Source organism: Sus scrofa, chromosome 1 (assembly GCF_000003025.6).
Source record: "Sus scrofa isolate TJ Tabasco breed Duroc chromosome 1, Sscrofa11.1, whole genome shotgun sequence".
NCBI classification, from domain to species: Eukaryota; Metazoa; Chordata; class Mammalia; order Artiodactyla; family Suidae; genus Sus; species Sus scrofa.
This window is the reverse complement of record NC_010443.5, coordinates 264,174,003-264,197,938: the sequence shown is the minus strand read 5'-3', so window position 1 is coordinate 264,197,938 and position 23,936 is coordinate 264,174,003. Positions and strand designations below refer to the sequence as shown.

General features: G+C 41.4%; 1 protein-coding gene across 3 annotated transcripts in view; it reads left to right on the top strand.

Moving 5' to 3' along the window:
• STRBP (spermatid perinuclear RNA binding protein) overlaps window positions 2,031-23,936 on the top strand; it is a 165,774-nt gene continuing 143,868 nt past the window's right edge. Inside the window, exon 1 of one of the 3 annotated variants that reach the window (XM_021074606.1) lies at window positions 2,031-2,200. The gene's annotated coding sequence lies outside the window, so the exon portion shown is untranslated. The remainder of the gene's footprint in view (window positions 2,201-23,936) is intronic. The other 2 variants (XM_021074603.1, XM_021074611.1) reach the window with 2 other exon arrangements.

The following is a 23,936-nucleotide window of genomic DNA, read 5'->3' as shown; positions in this document are numbered from 1 at the left end:
TTTTTTTGACCTACCAGTGGCATGCGGGATTTCCTGGGCCAGGGGTTGAACTTGTGCCATAGCAGTGCCTGGAACCATAGCGGCGACAACGCTGGATCCTTAACCACTAGGCCACCAAGGAAGTCCTAAAAATTTTTTAAAATGTTTACTGAGTGCCAAAAACTATACTGAGTGCCTGAGATATATTTCTCATTGGATCCTTTTGACAACCCTGTTAGGTATGCAATATAATAATCTCACTTGGCATGTGAGTAAACTAAGACACAGAGAGACTGATTTTGCAAGGTTGCACAGCTTGTGTGTCCTCAGCCCAGATTTTTTCACTGTAGCATCGCTCCTCCCCCTAGCAGACACACATTCTTCCTGCAAAGGCCAGCTTTCATGAACTCATCTCATGTCTTCACTAACCACCTAGTTAGAGAGATGACCCTGCCCTCAAGGTGCTTAATCCAGGAAGGCGATAGAGAGCAAAAATGATAATCTAGTGCTATAAGAATTCATGGTTTAATGGGGGCTATATGTAAAGCAGAGGGAGTTTAGATGATGTGTTGGAGGCAACCAAGGAATTCTGTAGAGAATGTGGTCTGAGCTGACTGATAAGGACACCAAGGAGATTTCTGGGAGGATAAAGACAGGTATGGGTGACTGGACTTAGGGAGAGGGTGTAGAAAAGGACAATGGATTCTAGCACCTGCCTCAGGAGGTTCAGACCTGCCATACCATGTCAATTACAGTTCCCAAATTCCTTTTGGCTGGAGGGTCAAGTTGGCCCGAAGAAGGACCAAATGGAAGGGCATGTACCTTGAAACGGAGGGCCAGATCATTAAAGCTTTTTAAGTTCAATTAGAGTGATTACACCTTATCCTGTGAATGAAAGAAAGCTGTTACACGATTTGAGCCTAGTATGTTAGAAAGATGGGAAAGAACTGGATAGGGTTTTGTGGGAGATCTCCAGCTCTCCAAGCCCTGGTACTGGGTGGTTAGGTTGTTTCCATTTCTGGGCGGAGAATTTCTTTAGGGCAAGGACCTGTCTATCTCACCTGTATCTCCTAACCCCCAGCACAGCACCTGGCATGCAGCAGGTACTCACTAGGGGCCAAGAAGTTGCCGACTAATGCCTGCAAAACAAAAACCTTTATTTTTTCCCTTGCACGGGCCAGGCAAGGGTTCATCCAAAGTCTGACCTAACTCTAAGGAAGTCCTGGCTCCAACTCCGTCCCAGGGAGGTCCGTTACGGGTGGGAGAAGGAGATGAGGTTGCTTGCTGACTGAACTGCAACTTTTTGTTCAGCACCTGCTATGTGCTAGGAGAATTCATACCGATTGTATTTTTCCATCCCTTTATCAACTCCTAAATCGGAATTAGTGTCCCACTTTACCAGACCAGGAAACTGAAGATCCGAGTGTTTCTGTAATTTGGTCAAGGTCACACAGCTGGTAGGTGTAGAAAGGGCAGAGGCTGGATTCTAACCTTTTAACAAGTCAAATCTCACCGGCCTCCCTCTCCTCCACCTGGGTAGCCATTACGGCGCCTACTCTATTTACGTAGCCGTTGGGGTTGGGGGATACCACGCACTGGGGTGCGCGAGGGGAGAGGCCAGCTCGCCGCAGCGGCGGCCTGGAGCCGCTCCCAGATTCGGAAGTTACGAAGTTTCCGTGCATTTCGCAGGCTTCCCTACGTAGCTCGTCCCCGCGCCGCAGCAGTTACGCCGTTAGCGCAGAGGGGCTCAGGTGTTGCGGCAGGCGGCGGCCTGGCGCCCAGAGGAAGGCGGGGACGCAGTTTACGTAAGCGTCCGCTCGCAGGTGCATGCGGCCGCCACCAGCGTGTGCGTCCTGCGCGTTCGCAGGTGCGCAGTTGGCGCAGGCGGCGGCGCGGCACAGCAGCGGTGGGCGCTGGCCTGCGTTCTCAGGTGCGGCAGAGCGCGCGTGGAGGGGGCGCGCGGTGAGCGAGGGGGCGGGCTTTCCGTTCCCCAGCAGCCGCGGGGCCCGCCCCCCCGGCCTGGCCAATGGGCGCGCTCGGCGGCGTCACGTGCCTGCCGCCGCCGCCGCCGAAGCGGAGACCGGAGCCGCGAGCGCCACCAGGGCAGCAGCCGCCGCAGCCGCCGCCGCTGGGCTGAGGAGCCGGAGACGCAGGCGGACGAGGTGGCGGCGGCGGCGGAGCAGGAGCGGGGACCGGGCGCCAACCGAGCACGGAGGCGCGGGTAGGTTTCGGCGGCGGGGCTGGCGCCTGCGCGGCGGGCCGTCCCAGGCGGGTGGCGGTTAAGGCGGCGGTTGAGGCGGTTGGCGGTGCCGGCCCGGGCCCCGCATTGTTTGTTGTGCGTCCTTAGCAGCGACGGTGGTGGCGGCAGCGGCGCCCGGGGCGGAGAGCAGGGAGCAATCCCGGCCCCCGTGGCTCCAGCATTGTGGCCGCCGCCACCGCCGCTGCGGTGCCCGGGCGCTTCGGGCAAGGGCAGTGGGCAGCCTTCCTCACCTTCGGGGGGGACAGGGTCCCGGCCCTGCGCGAGGGCAGGGCGTGGGCAGTGTGTGGGGACCCGGCGCCGGGGGTCTGGCTAGGATGGAGGGTGAGGGGCTCTGGGCAGGTGTTGGAGGACGTTAGGGGCAGGGGTTGGGGGAGAGGCTGAGGGGGGGCAGGCGGAGGGTGTGGGCAGATTTGGGGGAGAAGGGAGCGTGGAGGGATCCGGCCCAGCCGAGGGTGAGGGCCTTCAGGCAAGTGGGAGAGGGCCGGAGGACAGGCAGGCGGTGGGGGGCAGCCTAGGGGGGATTCGGGAGGCTTGGGAAGGGCAGAGGCGAGTGTGATGGGGATAGAAGGAGAAGACTGGGGACTCGAGGGAGGCATGGAAGAGGCGGATGTCCCGGCCTGTGAGGGGCAGGGAGTGGGGGCAGGTATCGGGGAGACCACGGACAGATGTGAAGGGAAATGGGGAGGAGAGTGTCCAGCTCGGGGGGCAATGTGGCAGGGTGAGCGTGGAAAGGGAGGGGCGGTCTGACGGTGTCTAGGGGCTTCTCTGGAATGATGGTGAGGGAAATGGAGGGTGTCCAGGCAGGAGAGGAGGGAGGGTGGGTCCAGAGGCTTCAGGAGACCTGTGAGGGGTGTGAGGACAGTGTCTGGCCAGGAGGGAGGCAAGAGGGTGTTGAGGCTGGATAGACGGGACCTGCCAGGGGAGAACCTGTGAGGGGAGAAGGCAGGTATCTGGTAGTGGTGCTCAGGGGAGAGGAGTTGATGGCAGAAGTGGGAGGGCATTTGGAGCAGGGCCTGCGTTTGACGGGTTTGAGAGCCAAGTGGGGACAGTGGGAGAGGGGGATGGAGAGGAGATGTCTGGGCAAGAGGTATTTAGCAGGTAGCAGGAGAAGGGAGTGAATTGTAGGGTGTTCTTGCAGGAAGTATGGATGAAGGTGGGGGAGCAGCAGGAGAGGGAACTTTGGGCTTGGGGGCACCTTGGAGGGGACAGGTGGAGTGGAGTGTGTGTGAGTTGGAGGCCCAAAGGTGTAGAGGGCGGAGGGAGTGTTCTTAGAGTGGCAGGTGAAGCGTGGGGACAGAGGGGAGGAGTCGTTTCTGGGGTAGGACTTGTGGAGGGCAGCTGGGGAGAAGGAAAGGGAGGGTGGAGCGGGTTGAAGGGAAATAGGTTCCCAGACTAGCAGCTAGGTCTGAAGTACAATATGTGGAGGGAGGGAAGCACTGGTTTGGGGGGCTAGATTTTGTCTGGTAAAGAGGGTAGAGAGAGAAGGAGGTAGGCAGGGAACAAAGGAAAGGAAAGGGGGAAGACAGGATCTTTTTGGGTAGAGAATGTAGAAGAATGCATAGTATGATGGGTTAAGGAAAGAGCAAGGTGGGAATATGTGTGGGCATGTCTTTGACTAGAAAGGGGTAAGGTGTGTATGGGATTGGGGTGGTGGTGGGGGAAGTAGGACGCCCGGGTTTAGGGCAGGGAATGACCATTCAGACGAGAGAATTAGGAAGACAGGTTGCTTAAGAGAGTATGGAAGGAGCAGAGTGCTGAAATGTAGGGAGAGGTTGGAAAACTTTGGGTCTTACAAGATCAAAGGGGCCACAAGTTTTAGGTAACTGAAAGTATATGGAAGGACAGAGTATAGTAGTTGGGAAAAAAAAAAAAAACCTAAAGAGGGGGATTAAATTCTGGATTTAGGGGAACTGGAGATTGTGTGGGAGAGTGTGTGGATCCTGGGATGATGTTAATGGACAAATGGAAGACATTAAGCCCTTTAATATATCTGAAAGTTCATGCTTCTAGGATCAGACAGCTCATGAAGCCTGCTTTTAGTTCCAGAAGCCAGTGAATGGGGCAGGGATAAGGGAGAGCTGAGTATACTCTCCCAAATTTGGGGGAGTGTCCTCCTAGACATTGGCCTGATGAGTGAGCAGATAGAAGAGCCATACAGGGTCAAGAGGAGTGCACCAAGAGTGAATAGAAACAGGATTGCAGCAGGTGCAGGGCAGATGGCTTTGTGAAGATTCTGCGGGAGAGCAGGGCCCGGCTTGTTTGAGGGCTGTGTGTCAGAGGGAGGAGGGGATACCTTGGTGCAGTGTCTCAGATACCCTGGTGCTTTCTGGGTAATAGGGCAGTTTTCAGGCATTGAGTGATGTAATATCTCAGTCCCATGCTAGAGGCAGACAGAGGTAATGTACATCTAGCTTCTAAAAGTGGCAGGAATTGAGCTTTATGAGTCTTTCACTCTCTTTAAGGGTGCAGATAACAGATCCTCGGTTGTCAGCTTTTTCTCCCAAGTGGTTCAAGTAAAATTTAGTTGGAGGCTTTTGGATTTTCTGATATTTTAATTTGAGTTGGGGAGTGCAGTGGTAGCTTTATTGAGGAAAAACTTCTAGGGTTGTGTGGACATACAGCCATCAGCTTGCCAGACACATACGAAATAACCTTTAGGGGTTTGAGCACAGACATTTCAGCAGATCTCATTCAGTGTTCTTTGGCTTGTGTTAGATTCTTTGGGATTTGGAAGGATTAAGGAAACTGCTTTGAGACTGCCTCAGTAAGAGGGTTTTCTAGAATCTTGGAAAACGATTTCCCTTTTGACAGTTGAAAACTCAGTCTTGTCAGATTTTGCAAAAAAATAAAGTATTTCGTCATGTTGCAGGAATAACTTCAATAATTGCTTTGTTGGGCTTCATGGAGTGTATAATATGGTACCTTAGTATGATTTCAAATAAAAGGTCCTCTTTGGTACCTGGGGAGCTTTCTGGGTTGATTAGTTTTCTTCTTTTGTCCATTTAGGAAGTATCTAAATTGTAAGTTTGAATAATGCAGCCATTGTAAGTTCAAATAATAAGTTTGAGTGGAAGTGGGAATCTTGCCTGAACATAATGAGGGCTGAGCAGAACACCACATTTTAAGTAATCTGTAAATATAAATATTTAAAAAATAAACTGGAAGCTAATCATTTTTAAAATTTGAAGTGTATCATGAAATACATCATGAAGGAAGCAGAATAATCCTCTGAAGGCTTTGAGGTTTTGTTTTTGGAGGGCAAGGTTTTAAAAATATAATAGGCTTTCGATTTAAACTCTTAGCAGTATTTTGAGATTTGATATATGCATTGAATATAATAATAAGGAGTATGTCTGACCCCTTTGGCTTCCTGGCAGAAAATTTGAGCAGTAGGATGTAAGATGAATAGAGTGACCTTTGAAAATTCTCGCCAATATGGCTATTGTTTCCTCCTTGTATTTTTTAAGTCCATTGTGGTGGTTCATTTCGTTGATTTGGGGCAAGCAGTACTTTCTTGTTCAGAATATTCAATTCTGGCATAGTGTTCTGATTATATGTATTGTTCCGTGAAGTTCTGTGGTTTTATTTGTAGGCACTTGAAAATATTATCCGAAGTTTATGAACCAAAGAAGGCAGGTTATTTTAGACTTTGTAGGCTAAATAATTGGGTCTGGTTTTATTTTCATTGGTGACTTGCTGGACAAGATACTTAATCCCTTTGTGCTTGTTTCTCCTCCAGAAACCTGACTCTTTATCTACCTCCCATGAGAATTGAGATGGTTTATATAAAACAAATTTAAACCTTTCAGGAAGATTAGAACTATGTAAATAAGGGGAGTAGATGTTACTTCTTTAATTCTTTTTTTCCCTTTTAGCCCCATCAAATAATAATTAGTACTTCAGAATTTGGCATTATATGGGTTAATTTGTAGTGAGAAACTTGGATAGAGATGAAACTTCTGTGAATGTCAGAGATGTCTGCAAATTGAAGTTTGTTCATTCTTTGCTCTACTGACTACTTATCTTTCCTGGCTCATTTCTGCATCTGAGTGTTGGTGCTGATTTGAATTCTTGAATCCAAGCAGAAGCTTGTGAGAGACATTCTGAGTTCTGAGCTTGAATTTTTAGACACAGAGTACTTCTCTCATTCAGTGAATTCAATTTTTAAGTCAGGAATAATAAATATAATACATTTTTCTATGTATTTTGTAGAAAATTGATTAATTCTGAGTGACTTGGAACAGAAAAATAGAGCTACCTCTTGTAGTGGCATTAAGCTGCTTTTTTCAGATTTATTGAATACTTTTTCCCTTTTTAAGTTTTAGTTAGCAAATAATTACCCATCTATTTGACATTCCCAAGCTCGTTGACAGGTTATATTCTATTTGAGCGGGAATGATTTTTAAGTTTTTTTTTTATGTTGTGTTTCATTTATTAGTTGTAAAAAGCCTCTGGATGCTGGTCCTGGTTGACTTTGCAAAAATGTAAATAGTCATTTGCTTTATTAGCTACTAATTTGTTTGAGCTTCGTAATACCCAGCCCTGGTAATAGTCTTCCTATGCAGGCTGCTCTACTTTTAAATAGTTGACTCTCTTATAACACGTTTGGATACCGTTACCATCTTTCTGCTCTTCTGTTTTCATTTATTTTGCATAGATCTTTTTATTGGAAAATTGGCTGTTTAAAAAAAATTTGCTCAGCTGTAGAAAAACTGCTTCTGACAGGTAATTATGAGAGGCTTCATAATCCAGTGTAATTTTAGAAAACTGTTTATTGAGAGATTTTAAATTTATATGTCAATTAAAACAGAGAGTAGTACAATAATGAGAACAGATTAATGGTAAGCTACATATTTAAATGGTTTGAGCCTGAACAATCTGCAGATCTTTAACTTTTAGGATTTGCGTTGAATAGTGAGGTGACCAAATGACCTGATTTGTCACTTTCATGCCTACTTTATTTCTTTTCCTGAGGGTCCTTTAAGTGTATCATTTGTGAGACTTATGATGTCTGTCTCAACAATACATGTGTGGCGGAGTGAATGAAGCAATCCTAAATTTTAGTTTTTTGGTATTCAAATTCTCTTAACTTCTGACATAACTAATACTGTGTAGATATCTGCTTTCTTTAGTTAACTTTAGCACAACTGGAAGGGGTATAGTTGATTATATCAATACTAAAATCACAGTTTTGCATTGTGTGACTTCATGGTTCATTTCCATTTGAAAAGTGAGAATTTTGCAGCAGGTTGTATAATAAATCCTAAGGTGTTTCTGGGTCATGGATAAGCTGTAGTTTCTTCACCTGCAGAATTTCCTGTTCTTTGCAGTTTTCCAGGTGCCAGGGCTTTTCACAACATCCTATTGATTAGATCAGCGTTTTGTTTAAGAATTACATTTAACCATATTAGTACTGTTGACATAAAGCAAAAAGTAATTGTCCTAAAGACTCAGATATAGATTTTTATTTATTTTTTTACTATCCTTTCCAGTTTTGCTAGTTTAATTCAGCTACCTTGTGTCGACTTGTAGACTCAGAGGTGTGTTTTGTGCTAGACCTCAATAATATTGTTTTGGGAATTTCTTTTGTGGCTCAGCGGATTATGAACCCAGCATAGTGTCCATGAGGATGTGGGTTCCATCTCTGGCCTTGCTCAGTGGGTTAAGGATTTGGAATTGTCATGAGCTGTGGTGTAGGTCACAGATGTGGGTTGGATCCCATGTTGCTGTGGTTGTTTGTGTGTGTGTGTGTGTGTGTGTCTGTAGCTTTGAGTAAAGAACAGATCTTTCCCTAGATAGGTTGGCCCTTAATGTGAAAATGGAGTCTGTAACTTTGGTTACCTATGTTTAATCAGCCTAACTGAAAATCAGCACATTTTAAGACAGCTGGGTAGTGACCTGACGAAATGTTTTGTTTCTAAAAGTTCAGATGAAGGCAGTTCATTCTTATGATGTTTATAATTCCAAGTAAATCAGAAACTCCTCAAACATTGCATCTAATCATATGAAGCCTAATCATTAGGCTTTTGTACAGCTTAGGCAACCCGTATTTTAACCTAATTGAACCATTGGATACTGGGTAGCTTTTGACTTAATTCTGGAGGGCTCATTTTTAGTTAGTGAAGCTAGTGAGCTAGAGGGGAAAGGTGTTGCAATTTTGGTAATGTAGGTTAGCAGCTGGAGAGAATAAACATCTGGTGTCCTTGGTATGCATATTTTTGGTGGTTTTTGAAGTAAGCTGTAAATAAGTTTACAGTATCAAGGTTATCGTGGAAGAAAAGATAAACATATTAGTGATGAGGCTTTTTAAAAGGTGGTGTCTTAAAAATAGGTATTAACTGTGATGCTTTCTGATAAGACAGCTTTGTGATAAATATCGAGGAATTATACACAATTGGCTTGTGAAATTGACCTGTATTGTTTAGTAGTGTCCTTTCTTTCTGGAGCTCAAGGTTCACAGACTTGGACCTTGATCCCTCTGATAGTTGTGTAAGGTACACACAACTCTGAACAGCAGAGTATTACATTTGAAGAGATGGAGGCACAGAGAGTTGACCCTAGAGCAGAGATAGGCCAACTTTAAGAACATCCTTTTAGAAGTTGTGTATAAATTCCTGATAGACCCAGAATTTGGCAAGGAGGGTTGGTGGCCGGGCAAATTTGGGACCTGCTTCTTTTAGTCAAGTCCTTGAGTACAAGTCTTTTCAAGGTCTTCCCGGAGAAATGCTTGTCCTTTTTAGGCAACTCAGGGTCCTAGAGTTATGCGGAAGCAATAAATTCGAGGAAAAGGACCAGCACCTGGGTGGACTTTGTTTATAGGTATGCCCAGAGACAACCCTGTGTGTGATGTCGATTGCTGTATTGGGTAGTAGAAATATGTTTTTAACACAGAAAGACTTGGTTTGGAGATCTGATCCTGGCATGTACTAGTTGCTGATCTCTTCCCTTATGCATGACATTGGAATAAACCCCCTAATTTGCAGAGTTACAGTGAGGATTAAAGAAGACAAGAAAATTTTGTAAGCTGTGAAGCACATAACATTCTTTTTGAAGGGAGGATTTAGCAGAAATTAAGGGCAGGCTTTGAAGTAATGAGAAATTTGACATGGAAGACCTGGATTTATTTTTTATCGTGGCATTTTCAGATGTACATAGAAGAACAGTACAGTGAAATTCCACATACCCATCAGCCAGCTTCAACAGTTACCAGGGTTTCACTGCTCTTGTTTTGTCTATCCCTCACTCAAAGTTACTTTTTGTTTTTGATTTTGCTGGAGTATTTACAGCAAATCTTAGACATTATATACTTTCCTCCATAAATACTTCAGTGTGTGTATTTCTAACAGATAAGAACCTGGAAAAAAAAAAAAGTTCCATGAAACTTTTAACCCTCTAAATTAGGAGTAATTCCTTACCTAATATTCAGATGGAGCTGGATTTGAAACATAGCCCTACCACTCACCAGCTTTGTATGTTAATGAAATTGCTAGCTCTCTCTGTGCTTCTAGTCCCTTATCTGTAACATAAAGATAATACCTTGTGAGGTTATTTTGAGCTTAAATGAAATAACATGCAAAGTGCCTAACATGAAGGTTCTGAGTAAAAGGCCCAGCTGCTCTTCTGAGCCACCTGTGGCACATGAATTAGAATTAGAGGTTGCATTCTTCCCTTCTTGAGTATCACAAAGAGTAACAGTACGCTGGAATTATTGCCCACTAACCTAGTAAAATGTCTCTTCCTTGAGCTCTTTGACTCTTCTGGTGAAATTCTCTAACAGTTGAAATCATAACCATTCTTTCTTCGCTACTGCAACATTATTATTTTCCTGTCAGCTGGCTCATTCCAGTCAGCATAGATATTCTATTATTTCATTTATTACTTTAAAAAGTGACCTTTTCTTGACCACACTGTCTCTTCTAGCTATAACCCAATTTCTCAGCTTCTTGAAAAAGTTGTTTCTACTCATCTTCAGTTTTCTTGTTCTCTCTTGAGCCTACTGCAGGTGAGACTTTGAACTCCATTACTGTACTGAGACTGCTTTGTCAAAACCACCATGTTTAATCTTACCTGACCTATCAGCAGCATTTGGTGTAGTAGTTGTCTCCTTCCTTGAAATGCTTTATACTCTGTTTTCTAGGACAACACACCGTGCTGGTTTTCCTCCTGGCTCCTTGAGTTCTTCTCAGTCTCTTTTGGTTCTTCCTCATTAACTCCTACCTCTTAATATGGGGCTGTCCCATGAGATCTTTGCTCCTTATTCTCATTCTCGTAGTGATCCCATTCAGGCTTTAAAACCATATATGTGCTGATGAATCCCCAAATTTTATTTCTGAAACTTTAGGCTACTGCCTGAAGGAGGTATCAAAGGAGGTACTTTGATACCTCCACTTAGATGTTTTATTGGCATCTTGGACTGAACTTGTCTTTAACCAAACTCCCTCTCTCCTCTGCCCCTCTTGTAGTCATCCATGTCTTAGTAAATAGCAGCTTCCTCCGTCTTTTCAGTTACTCAGGCCAAAACTTGGTGTCATCCTTGACTCTTCCTTTCACGCACATCTAGCCCACCAGGAAAACTTGCTGATCCTATTTTCAGAATATATACAGACTCTGACCATTTTCATTACCTCTGCTGATTTATTTTATTTTACTTTATTTTTGTCTTTTTAGGGCTGCCACCCGCAGCATATGGAAGTTCCCAGGCTAGGGGTCGAATCAGAGGTGTACTGCTGGCCTACATCACAGCCGTGGTAACACTGGATCTGAGCTGCATCTGTGTCCTACGCTGCAGCTTGTGGCAATGCTGGATCCTTAACCCACTGAGTGAGGCCAGGAATTGAACCCACATCCTCATGGACACTGTGTTGGGTTCTTAACTCACTGAACCACAGTGGAACTCCCACCTTTACTGGTTTAAGTCTCCATCAGCTCCTCTGAATTATTACAGTAGCCCTTTTTGCTCTTGCCCCTATGTAGTCTGTTCACAATACCATAGCAAGACTGATTCTTTTAAAAAGGTAAATCACATTTTTGTCTCCTTCTGGCCAGAACCTTCAGTGATTCCTCATCTTTCCTCAGAGTTTGGCCAAGTCCTATCAAGGCTGTAAGCAATCAGATCCCTTCCTTCCTCTCTGACCTCTTACTTTTCTTTTTGCTTACTCCATTCTGGCCACAATGGCCTTCTTCCTGTTCCTTTAATGTGCCAGGCATAGTCCTGTCTCAGGTCCTTTGCATTTTCTGTTTGCCCTGCCTAGTGTGCTGTTGCCCAAGTATATGCTTGGCTCCATCTTTTTTAACTCTTTGTGCTCATCTCCCCTTTCCATTGAGGCCTCCTTACCACCCTTTTAAATTGGCAGCTTCTCCATTTCTGGCTCTCCCTAACCTCCCTTTCCCGCCCTGTTTTTCTCCATACCATGTAAACCGTTTGACTTATATTTTGCTTTCTTATTTTGTTTATTATCTTTTCCTCTTCACTAGAGTATAAGCTCCTTAAAGGCAGGGTTTTGTGTTCTGTTGATTCTAAAGTATCTAGAATGGTGCCTGGCACTAAGTGGGGACTTGAGTTTTGTTCAATGAACTATTCTTTTATTAGTTGTGAGTTTATTACTTGATAAAGGATAGTTTAGTTGTAGTGTTTGGTTGGAATTTTGGGTTTTCCCATGAAATGCTGTACATTTTCAAGCTTTTATGATGTATTTCTGTCTTTCTTCATGAATATCCTTTCTTGAGACTGCTAACAGGTTTTTTTGTTTGTTTGTTTTTTGTCTTTTGTCCTTTTAGGGCTGCACCATGGCATGTGGAGGTTCCCAGGCTAGGAGGTCTAATCAGAGCTGTTGCTCCCGGCCTATGCCAGAGCCACAGCAGTGCCAGCTCCGAGCTGCGCCTGTGACCTACACCACAGCTCACGGCAACACCAGATCCTTAACCCACCGAGTGAGGCCAGGGATTGAACCTGCAACCGCATGGTTCCTAGTCGGATTCATTTCCGCTGTGCCACGACGGGAACTCCTAACTAGGTTTTATTATTAATTTATTCGTTATGATTTTGAGTCCTTGTTATGCACTATGCCACTTGCATTGGGGGATACAAAGATAAAACATAGACCCTGACCTTTAAGAGTTTATAGTGTGAGGGGAGGTGATGATATGATATATAAATTTTTTAAAAAGCTAAGTACTTTTTTTAAAAGGTAAGAGATAAAATGGTCCAGGTATTTAGAAGAACAAGCAATTATTTCTGCTATGGGGGATAAGGGAGAGACTTCAGAGAGGATGTGGTATGTGGCACTTGTGTGAGCCACAGAAAACAAGTGAGATTAGATTATGAGAGAATGGGGGAGAGAATTCCATATGGAGGGAATTACATTGGCAAATTAAGAATGCTCAGGATTTCTATGGAAAAGAACAAGTGGTTCACTTAGTTAAAATTAAGGGAATATGAAAGGAATTGGTAGAGTATAAGTTTGGAGTGGAATGTTGGAGCCATTGATAGAGGCCTTGAAAGAAAGAATGAGAAATTCAAACTTTATGTCAACAGTGAGGTTTCAGTGAAGGGTTTATTTATTTATTTATTTTGTCTTTTTAGAGCTGCACCTGCAGCATATGGAGGTTCCCAAGCTAGGGGTTGAATCAGAGCTGTAGCCGCAGGCCTACACCACAGCCACAGCAGTGCTAGATCCAAGACGCATCTGCGACCTGTACCACAGCTCATGGCAATGCCGGATCCTTAACCCACTGACTGAGGGCCTGGGATCAAATCTGTGTCCTCATGGATACAAGTCAGATTTATTTCCACAGAGCCACAGCAAGAACTCCTCAGTGAAGGGTTTTGATTTGAGTAAGAGTGTAGGGATGACATTATTAGAGCTATGTTTATGAATTTGACAGCATTATGTGAAAAGAAAGGCTGAAATGCATATATTAAGATGCTATTACAATAGTTGGAGGAAAAAAGTGATAAAGTAGTGGAAATGGTTTTGTATAAAAAGAATGTGTTAGCACTGATCAAACTTGGTAAGTGGATGTGAGGGCTGAGCTGCAAGTGTATGTACAAGGTTTCAAGCCTAGTTGACTAAGCAGGCTGGGGTGTCTTGAAGAGAAGTTGGGTACCCAGGAGAGGTGGGATCAGAAGGCAGGTCTAGTTTAGTTTTGGTAGTGAGTTTGCAAGTGTGGCAAGGTGATGCTTGTTCTGACAGAAAGAAAATCAGGACTCTTTTTAGAAAGGATGTGCATCGGTGGCTTTATGCCTTCATTTTGATGCAACCAAGGACAGAAAGAGAAGTAAGATTCAGTTGCTAAATCGAATTGATTTGGGAAACTGCTATAAGTCATCCAAACTTTTCTTTTGCTCTTTAAGTGGCTCCACCACTAAGTTGTTGGAGAATTCGCCTGTAGGTTGTAAAGCACTTCGTGTATTCTCAGCAGCCTGATGTGGCTTAAATGTTAACCTTTGTCCCTTCGAGTGTCCCTTTACTGCTGATTCATGGATATCTAGGCGGTGTCTGTCTTACCCCTTTGAAAACAACAGATGAGAGTTCCCAGCTAATCACCTTGATCACTTAGTTGAGATCACTTTGAGTTAAAAGGATTACATGACCGTGCCCTATCACTCTTTTTTCCCTTAGGACTGGGAGGCATTTTGGAGGAAGACAAGCCTTCTACGCTAATTAATGGTAGTTAAGGTGTTAGTTGCCAAAACATTTCTTTAATGGCCTATAGTTAATACCAGAAGATATCAGAGGATTTAGCTTCTGTTTCCTGCAAATTCAAAAACTGAATAAAGTCCTTTTAGATGTATATCATTTTCAAGAGCCTTGTAGCAAGAGGAGTTTTTAACCAGAAGGTTATTTATAGGAAAAAACTGTTATTTGCAAAATAATGATGATTGTTGTACACATTTTTTACTTATGGTCTAATGATGCGTGGTGTTTATATTTTTTATACTTAATGCATTTTTAATAGTTGAATAAAAAGACGTCATTGAGTTTGTTAGTTAAAAACTTGTAGTTCGTCAGCTTGGTTTAAAATAATGACCTTGGAGTTCCGTCACGGTGTCATGGTGCAGTGGAAACGAGTGTGACTAGTATCCGTGAGGACTTGGGTTTGATCCCTAGCCTTGCTCAGTGCGTTAAGGATCTGGCGTTGCTGTGAGCAGTGGTGTGCTTGGATCTGGTGTTGCTGTGGCTGTGGCACAGGCCGGCAGCTACAGCTCCGATTCAACCCCTAGCCTGGGAACTTCCATATGCCATGGGTGCAGCCCTAAAAAGCTAAAAAAAAAAAATAAAATAAAATGGTGTCCTCGAGCTTACTACATTAGTCATCTCTGAATTAATTCTCTTTGTGCTTAGATCATGTCAGTGAATATGATTTTGGCACTGTCATTATAGAGTCTGTTTTGTTTTTCAGTATATAGGAATCAGTAGGACTCAATTGCCTTGAAATGGGAGTTTTCCTGTTTGGATAACTTAGATTTTTCAGCTCACTGGAGGTGTGGTGGCTTTTAGTTTATATTGTGTATATTGTAGTTAATTTATGAGATTTAGCATATATAGTAGTTAATTTGCTTTTTTTTTTTTTTGGATTGTGCATGCAGCATGTGGAAATTCGCAGGCCAGGAATTGAACTAGTGCCACAGCAGTGACCTGAGCTGTGGCAGTGACAGCGCCACATTCTTAACCTGCTGTACCACAAAGGAACTCCATTAGTTAGTTTTTTTAATCTAGGCAGTTTTATTTCTCATAATTTGTTTACCAATAATACGAATTACAACATCTTAATCTTATGAGGAACCTGTTATTCTTTCAGTCGTGTTTCATTTTTTGACAGATGTAGAACTCAAGATATATCCAGAGTGGTTAAGGCACTTGTCCAGAATCACACAACTCACAGAGTTGGGGTGAGAAGTGTATTTCTTGATCTCCAGGCTTAGGCTGTTTCCACCGTGTTAGGCTGCTTTACTTTGAATGAAACTTAGTTTTAACTTGTCAGTAGGAACAATTAGGGTATTTTTTTCTTTGTTCCCTCTGAAAATTAGCATATTTATTTATTTTTGTTATTTTAATTTTGGCTGCACCTGCAGCATGTGGAAATTCCACCAGGTCTTTAGCCTGCTGAGCCACCAAGGAACTCTGACATTTTTTAGCTGTTTTTTTTTGGCTCTGCCCTTGGCACGTGGAAGTTCTGGGGTCAGGGGCTGAAGCTGTGCCACAGCAGCAACCTGGGCCAGTTCATTGACAGTGTTGGATACTTCACGGGTTGTACCACAGGGGAACTCCTAGATTAATTATTTTAAGGTGAACAGTTTGGTGGCATTTAGTACATTCGCATTGTTGAGCAACCGCCACCCTACTTAGTTCCAAAACATTCTGTCATTCCAAAGTTAAGCCCCTGATCCATTAAGCAGTTTGAAAACTTTTTAATCTGTTAAAATAAAAATATTTAAACAATTAAAGTGAAAATCTTTACTATGACCAGATCAATGATAGCAGATTTTTGATCAGAGATCGCCCCCAGTGTTTTGCCACCCATCTCTGATTTGCCAGTGAGAAAGAGAATCATCTTTGTGTTATTTAGTAGGGGACATATTATACTTACAGACAACAGCAACATTTCAAAAGAAAGTGTCAGGCACATAATGATTAACAATGCTAATAGCAGATGTGCATTATATTACTGCTAATCTTCACAATAGCCTTTCAGAAAGGTTGCTGTCTGTCAGATAAGAAAACTAAGGCTTGTTCAGGAACTCCAGGATCACTTAACTGATAAGTTGTAGACCTGGGATTTGAATCCATGTCCTTTTGGTTCCAAAAGTTGGCAAAAAGCAACAAATGCAAGGGATCATCTTGTTTGGGGGACCAGGACTTTTTATTAGCAGGATAATGTATAAGAGAAGCGGAGTTGATTTTGTTGGTTTTGGTAGTGTCTTCAGTAATAACCACTTTCTCCTGATTGATTATTATCCATATTCCATAAAGGAAAAGCGAAATAGAAAATAGCCTTTGGAACTCTTTAATGGACACTGTTATAAACAATGAGAAGAAATTGCAATGCAGCTTCTGAGCTGTGTTCTTAAAAATTCTTTGTTTCTTTTTTCCTTCCCATTTGCTTTTAGTGAATTGTTATTTGATTTTAAAATCATAAATTAATTTGCCTAAGTAGTTAATGATTAGTCATAACAGTATTGAAACTTGATTGATTTTCCATTTTAGGATACTTTATTTATTTATTTATTTATTTATTGGCTTCATAACATATACTACCCTCATTTTAAAAAAATTTTTTAAATTTTATTTATTTTTTCTGCTATACAGCATGGGGACCAAGTTACACTTACATGTATACATTTTTTTCCTCCCTTTGTTCTGTTGCAATATAAGTATCTAGATGTAGTTCTCAATGCTACACAGCAGGATCTCATTGTAAATTCATTCCAAGAGCAGTAGTTTGCATCTGATAACCCCACGCTCTGATCCCTCCCACTTCCTTCCTCTCCCCCATTTTAGGATGCTTTTAAAAAATGGCGCTCACTTCCATAGAAGAGTCACTCAAATTGTGTGCGTTGAAGGATTTTGTAATTACTCTTTTGCCCATGTTTAAAAAACAAACAAACTAAACAACCCTCATTTTATCTTTTTTAAAGTTTGAAAGAACCTTAGTAGGCCAATTTTCAGTTATTCCTCTGAAAGTGGCTAATAAGTCACCTTGTAAACCTTGTCACTTTTTACTGTTTTGAATGACATGACTTCTTTTTTCCTGAGTAATATGCATGGAGTAATTTGCTTCACTATTCTGGGTTTTGGGTAGAAAGGATGGTATCACGTAAAAGAGAGCTTCCTGGGTGCCTTGGACAAAAGAGTTTTTTAAGGTTATGTGAGCATTGAGCATAACAAGAATATAAGCTGTAGCAACGCTGCTATCTCAGATATCCTGAGTTTAAGTGTATTGATAGTTTTCCAAAGAAGTATAGATTTTGACAGTGACCTTGTGACTTTTGCTAATATCTAAACAGTAGGTACTTACATAAATGGATTTCAAGCTTTTAAAAACTTTTTATTAAAAAATTTTAAAATGCCCTTGTAACTCGGCTCAACTATTACGCATTATTTTTCTCTCTTGACCAAGGAATGAGTTTTTTCTCTCTGGAACCAGAAAAAACATGTAACGAAAGAGTAAAGCTTGGGGTTGATCAAATTTCAAATCCTTTCTCTGCCACTTATTAGCTGTAAGACCTTCTCTCACCCTTTAAAATGAATATGAGTTTCTGCTGTGGCACAGTGGGTTAAGGATCGAGTTGCAGTGGCTTAGGTTGCTGTGGAGGCTTAGGTTTGATCCCCACCCAGCGCAGTGAGTTAAGGATCAGGTTGTTGGCACAGCTGTGGTGTAGGTCTCAGTTACAGTTCAGATTTGATCCCTGGCCTGGGAACTTCCATATGTCGTGAGTGTGACTGAAAAAGGGAAAAAAAAAGAAAAAAGAAAAAAGAAATGAATATAACACCTCACAACTTTGCGGAGTAGGATTAGAGGGTGATGTCTCTCAAGGGCTCAGCACAGTGTCTGGCACATACTAAACTGTGTTCAAATTGTAGTTGTAGGAAGAAGTCTCAATTTTGGTAGCCAAGGAAGTTCCCTAGTGGTCTAGTGGTTAGGATTTGGCATTTTCACTGCTCTGGGTGCCGGTTCAGTCCCTGACCTGGGAACTGAGATCCCACATCAAGATACTGCCTACCATGGCCAAAAAAAAAAAAAATTTTTTTTTTTTCGCCTAGACAGATATCAATGCAATGCAAATACAGTAAAACTTCATAATGTACACTGTTCTGCAGTCAATAAATTTCTTCTTGGATTTTTTGTTTTTTTGGTGTGTGTTGAAGTGCCATGTGTCAGTTTTCACTGCTTCCTGCAGCTTGCTCTCCTTTTCTCAGAAATGCTTGGCAGATATCTCCATTGATTATTGTATGATTTATCTCAAAGGATGGATGGTGCTTCCTGTGCAAACTAATGATGAGGCATTTGCTCCTCATAGCAATCTTTCGGTGAGGTGTACCTGTGTTGCATGCTAACAGGTTCTTAACCACCTTCAGAGCTGTCTGCTGGCTGAATGCCTAAGCTTCTGTCAAAGAAGGAAGCTCTCGTTGCCTGGGACGATAGAAGTACACAGTGCCTGCTTAATGTTTATAGTGTATTTTATGATGACTGTTAATATTAAAGCATGAAAACCTATATCCTAGTCTATTAATTTTAGTCATTACTTCCACATTACTCTTTTGCTTCTCCTGTTCAGAAAAGTGTATAAAAGGCCTTTTACTGTAAACTGTAGGCGTGAAGTTGTGATGAATTATAATCCAAGAATATTAGCTGTGGAGGGGACTTTGGAGATTAACTCTGTCAACTCTCTTATCTTGTAGTTGAGAAAACTGGCTGAGGGAAGTTGTGACTTGTTCAAGGACACAAGAGAATAAGTGCAGGTCTGATTTCCAGTCTAGTATTGTGAGGTGAACATGGTATAGTGGAGAGAGTATTGGACTTTGGAGTCACACAGTTCTGATCTTGAGTCCTGATTGCACCATTTATTAACAGTGTGACCTTTGGCAAGTACATCCGAGTCTCTTTCCTGTCTTGTTATATTTTGTTTGCAGGGCCATAAGGATTATGAGATAATGTAAGTAAAGCACAGTGCCTGGCATATGCAGTGGATTCAGTGCTGTCTGTTATGTTGTGCTATTTTTCTTGATTACTTAAAACAGGTCATATGGCTAAGCGATTATTCTCTATGAAATGAGAATCAATGAGAACGGTTGATATTTTTGCCACATCCTTTCACTGAAAATCTAAGTAGTAGTTCATTGTAAAAGTTCATTTGTAAATGTAAAGTAAAACTCAGTTTGCACTCAAGAGCTGCTCTGACTAGTGCAGTGTTGATGTGGTTCCTTCCTTATTGGGAAATGTAAAATGGGCATAGTATGGGGAATACGAAAATCAACCTACATTTAATTAGGCTTGCAGTTCTCGAACTTTTAAACTCAAAGTTCTTTTACACACTTAAAAATTATTGAAGACCCCTTTCTCCAAAGAAGAGCTACAGATGGCCAACAAGCACATTGAAAAAAATGCTCAACATCACTGAATATTAGATAAATGCAAATCAAAACTACTATGAGGTACCACCTCACACCAGTCAGAATGGCCATCATTAATAAGTCCACAAATAACAAATGCTGGAGAGGGTGTGGAGAAAAGGGAACCCTCCTTCCCTCTTGGTGGGAATGTAAATTGGTACAACCATTAATGGAAAACAGTATGGTACCTTAGAAAACTATATGTATAACTACCCACTCTTGAGTATATATCCAGACAAAACTTTCCTTGAAAGAGACACATGCATCTGGTTGTTCATTGCAGCACTCTTCACAATAGCCAAGACATGGGAACAACCTAAATGTCCATCGAAAGATGAATGAATTAAGAAGATGTGGCATACACACACACACGATGGAATACTACTCAGCCATAAAAAGAACAAAATAATGCTGTTTGCAGCAATATGGTTGGAACTAGAGATTCTCATCCTAAGTGAAGTATGTCAGAAAGAGAAAGACAAATAACATATGATATCACTTACGGAAAAAAGTAAAAATCATTAATTAAAAATAAATAAAATTATTGGAGATCCCAAAGATATCTTGTTTATGTGAGTTAAATCTGTTGACATTTATATTACTAGAAATTATATCTGATGAGAATTTACAGATTTATTAATTCATTTAAAAGCAATAAACATTGTCGCATATATATTTTAAGATTTTAGACTTTATATTTGTCTCAAATTACAAAAGTAATACATGCAAGTTAAAATAATATAGCATAAAAAAATGAAATGATTTCATTCCTGTTATATACATACTCCAACCCCTGTGGTCAAGAGCTTTTTAGCATATATTTTCTATGCAGTTATAAATTCTCTCTCTCTTTCATATTACAAATGCTGTTTGGTGACCTTTTAAAAAGAAAATTTGTGTGTATTTAAGGCATACAACATAATATTTTGATAAACATATACCTAGTGAAATAATTATCATAATTAAGCGATTAACATATTCATCTCTGGTATAGCTAACTTTTTTTTTCTTTTGTGCAGGTACCTGAAGTCTACTGTGTTAGCAAATTTCTAGTATTCAGACGGTTTTATTAGCTATAGCCATCATGCTTTTCATTAGGTCACTAGATTTGTTCCTCCTACATAACCTACCCTTTGACCAACATCTACTCATCTCCCCCACTTCTGTAAATGATATTTTGTAATGAAAAATAACTTTAAAAAAACCCATGAGATAATTTAATAAGAGTGGTATTTCTTTACATTTTTGCAAATCTCATTAATATATAGCTTAATAGAAGAACGATGGGTTCTGATAGCTGCTTTTGCATTTAGTTTTTTGTAGTATGTTGTTCTGGTTGAATCTGTTGTCACCAGATTTGAAGTTGGAAAAGGGGCAAGGAGTATTTTAATAGCCTTTTGAGATAATTTTGGGTCGTCTTTTTTGCTGTTATGCCAAAATATGACAAGTGGTAGTTTCTTAATGGAGTCTGAAACTTGATCAGTGAGCTTTTCATATTATGTCACATTAAAATTCATTGATCTGTTGCATTTAAAAAAAATTTTATTTTAGTTGTTTTGTTTTGTTTTTGCCTTTTTAGGGCTGCACCTGTGGCACATGAAGTTCCCAGGCTAGGGGTCGAATCGGAGTGGCACTTGCTGGCATACACCACAGTCACAGCCATACCAGATCCAAGCCGTGTTTATGACCTACATCACAGCTTATGGCATCACCAAATTCTTTAACCCACTGAGTGAGGCCAGGGATCAAACCCAAATCCTCATGGATGACAGTCAGATTCTTAACCTTTTGAGCCACGACGGAAATCCTGGAGTATCGTTGATTATTTCAAAGTTGTGTAAATCAGTTAAACATTTATCCGTTCCTTTACACATTATTTTCCCATATAGGTTATTACACAGTATTGAGTAGATTTCCCTGTGCTATATAGTAGGTGCTTGTTACTTATCTGTTTTATTTATAGTAGTGTGTATATATATATATATATTTTTTTTTTTGTCTTTTTGCCTTTTCTGGGGCCGCTCCCACTGCATATGGAGGTTCCCAGGCTAGGGGTCGAATAGGTGCTGTAGCAGCTGGCCTACGCCAGAGCCATTAGCAACGAGGGATCCAAGCCGCGTCTGTGACTGACACCACAGTTCATGGCAACGCCGGATCCTTAACCCACTGAGCAAGGCCAGGGATCAAACCCGCAACCTCATGGTTCCTAGTTGGATTTGTTACCCACTGAGCCACGACGGGAACTCCAGTAGTATGTGTATGTTAACCTCAACCTCCTAATTTATGCCTCCCCCCACGTTTCCCCTTTGGTAACCCTAAGTTTGGTTTCAAAATCTTTGAGTCTGTTTCTCTTTTGTAAGGTCTTTTTTATTATTTTTAAATTAGATTCCACATATTAGTGATCTCGTGATATTTGTATTTGTCTGACTTATTACTTTAGTTAGTATGATAACTTCTAGGCCTATTCATGTTGCTAACAAATGGCCATTATTTCTTTCCTTTTTATGGCCGAGTAATATTGCATTGTGTATATGTACCACATCTTCTTTGTCCATTCCTCTTTCGATGGACATTTAGGTTGCTTCCATGTCTTGGTTGTTGTAAATAGTGTTGCAGTGAACATTGGGGTGCATGTGTCTTTTCAGAATACAGTTTTTTCAGGATATATGCCCAGGAGTGGGATTGCTGATATCATATGGTTGATTTTTGGTTTGTTTATTTTTATGGCTGCACCTGTGGCATGTGGAAGTTTCCAGGCCAGGGATTGAATCCAAGCTGAAGCTGGACCTATGCAGCAGGTGCGGCAACTAGAATCCTTTAACCCACTGCCTCGGACTGGAGATTAAACCTGACCCTTCACAGCAACCTGAGCCACTGCAGTCAGATTCTTGACCCACTGCACCATAGCGGCAATTCCTGTGTTTAGATTTTTAAGGAACCTCCATACTGTTCTCCATATTGGTTGCCCCAGCTTGCATTCCTGCCAACAATGTAGGAGGGTTACCTTTTTTTCACACCTTGTTCAGCATTTCTTGTTTGTAGACTTTTTATGACTGGTGTGAGGTGATACCTCATTGTAGTTTTGATTTGCATTCAACGATGATGTTGAGCATCTTTTCATATGCTTTTTGGCCATTTGATCTGTTGCATTTTGAATGAATCTTTATCCATAACTCATTTGGTAACATCATGCATTGGTCATTTGGAAAATGTTGGTTCACTGAATTATGTTGAGTTTCCCAAAGTGATACATTTCATTTTATAGTATCTCCACACAGTATGTAGCCTCTGGAAAACTATACTTGTGAGAAAATGAAAGTTTAAAAGGCATGTAATATGCCTTACTACCGCTGTGAAAAATACTTTTGGCCTCATAGACCCCTAAAAGGGTCTTGAAAATCTCCAGGAGTCCATGGACCAGAGAACTGTGGAGTTTAGACAGATTGGTAAACTAAAGGTAGTGACCATATTTGCAGACTTCAGCCTTAATAATGGTAATCTGGAAATTAAAATAGAATGGATTATTGTACAAGTTTCAGTCTTAGGAACCATCTTATTCCTTGAAATAAAATGTAGCCTGATTTTGAAATGCCGTGAGTTGGTCATTGAATTAAGTGCTTAAGACTTTGTGTTAGGGTAGTACTAAAGATGTGCATTGTGAAAGTGGATTCCTTCTCTTTAGTAACTACTAAAGAGTAGTTTAGTAACAACATAGTCCAGCTAAAGAGGTTAGACATAATGATTTCACAGAAAGATAATTAATGCAGTATTCTCTGTAAGAAGCATGACATACGGCTTTGGGTAGAATGAGTTTAAATAGGTGAGGGAGAGAGAAAGCTGTTGTCTTTATGGGGGGAGGAAGTGCAGTGCTTGTTCAGATAGTCTTTATGTCAGTTGGGCTCGACTGTAGAATTCATATAGAATAATTAAGTTAGACTTGCAAAATTAAAACTGTATATAGTTTTTTTTTTTTTTTTTTGCTTTTTTAGGGCCACACCCGCGGCACATGGAGGTTCCCAGGCTATGGGTTGAATTGGAGCTACAGCTGCCAGCCTACGCCACAGCCTCAGCAACGCAGGATCTGAGCTGTGTCTTTGACCTACACCATAGCTCATGGCAACGCCAGATCCTTAACCTAGTGAGCGAGTCCAGGTGTCGAACCCGCAACCTCATCGTTCCTGGTCAGATTTGTTTCTGCTGCGCCACGATGGGAACTCCACATTTTATATTTTTATTCTCACATTGTTACCCTGTTTTTATGATTGTATGGTTTCCTGTATTTTTATAGATTCTTATTTGCCTTTTTAAAAATAACAAACTCACTGTGGTGTGGGTAGGACTAGTTATCCATCAAACATCTATCAAAATATTTTAACTATTTAATAAATGAGAAAACAAGATTAAGTAAAATGGGCCAAGAACACATAGATATGCGTAATGTGTTACTTACGCATATTAGACTGTATCTTAGAATAGAATGAGAACTATCTAGATCCCTTTCCTTGGGGAAAAAATATATATGAATGCATATATATGGAGTACATATCTCTACTTAAGACTTTTAAGAAATATTTTACTGCTTC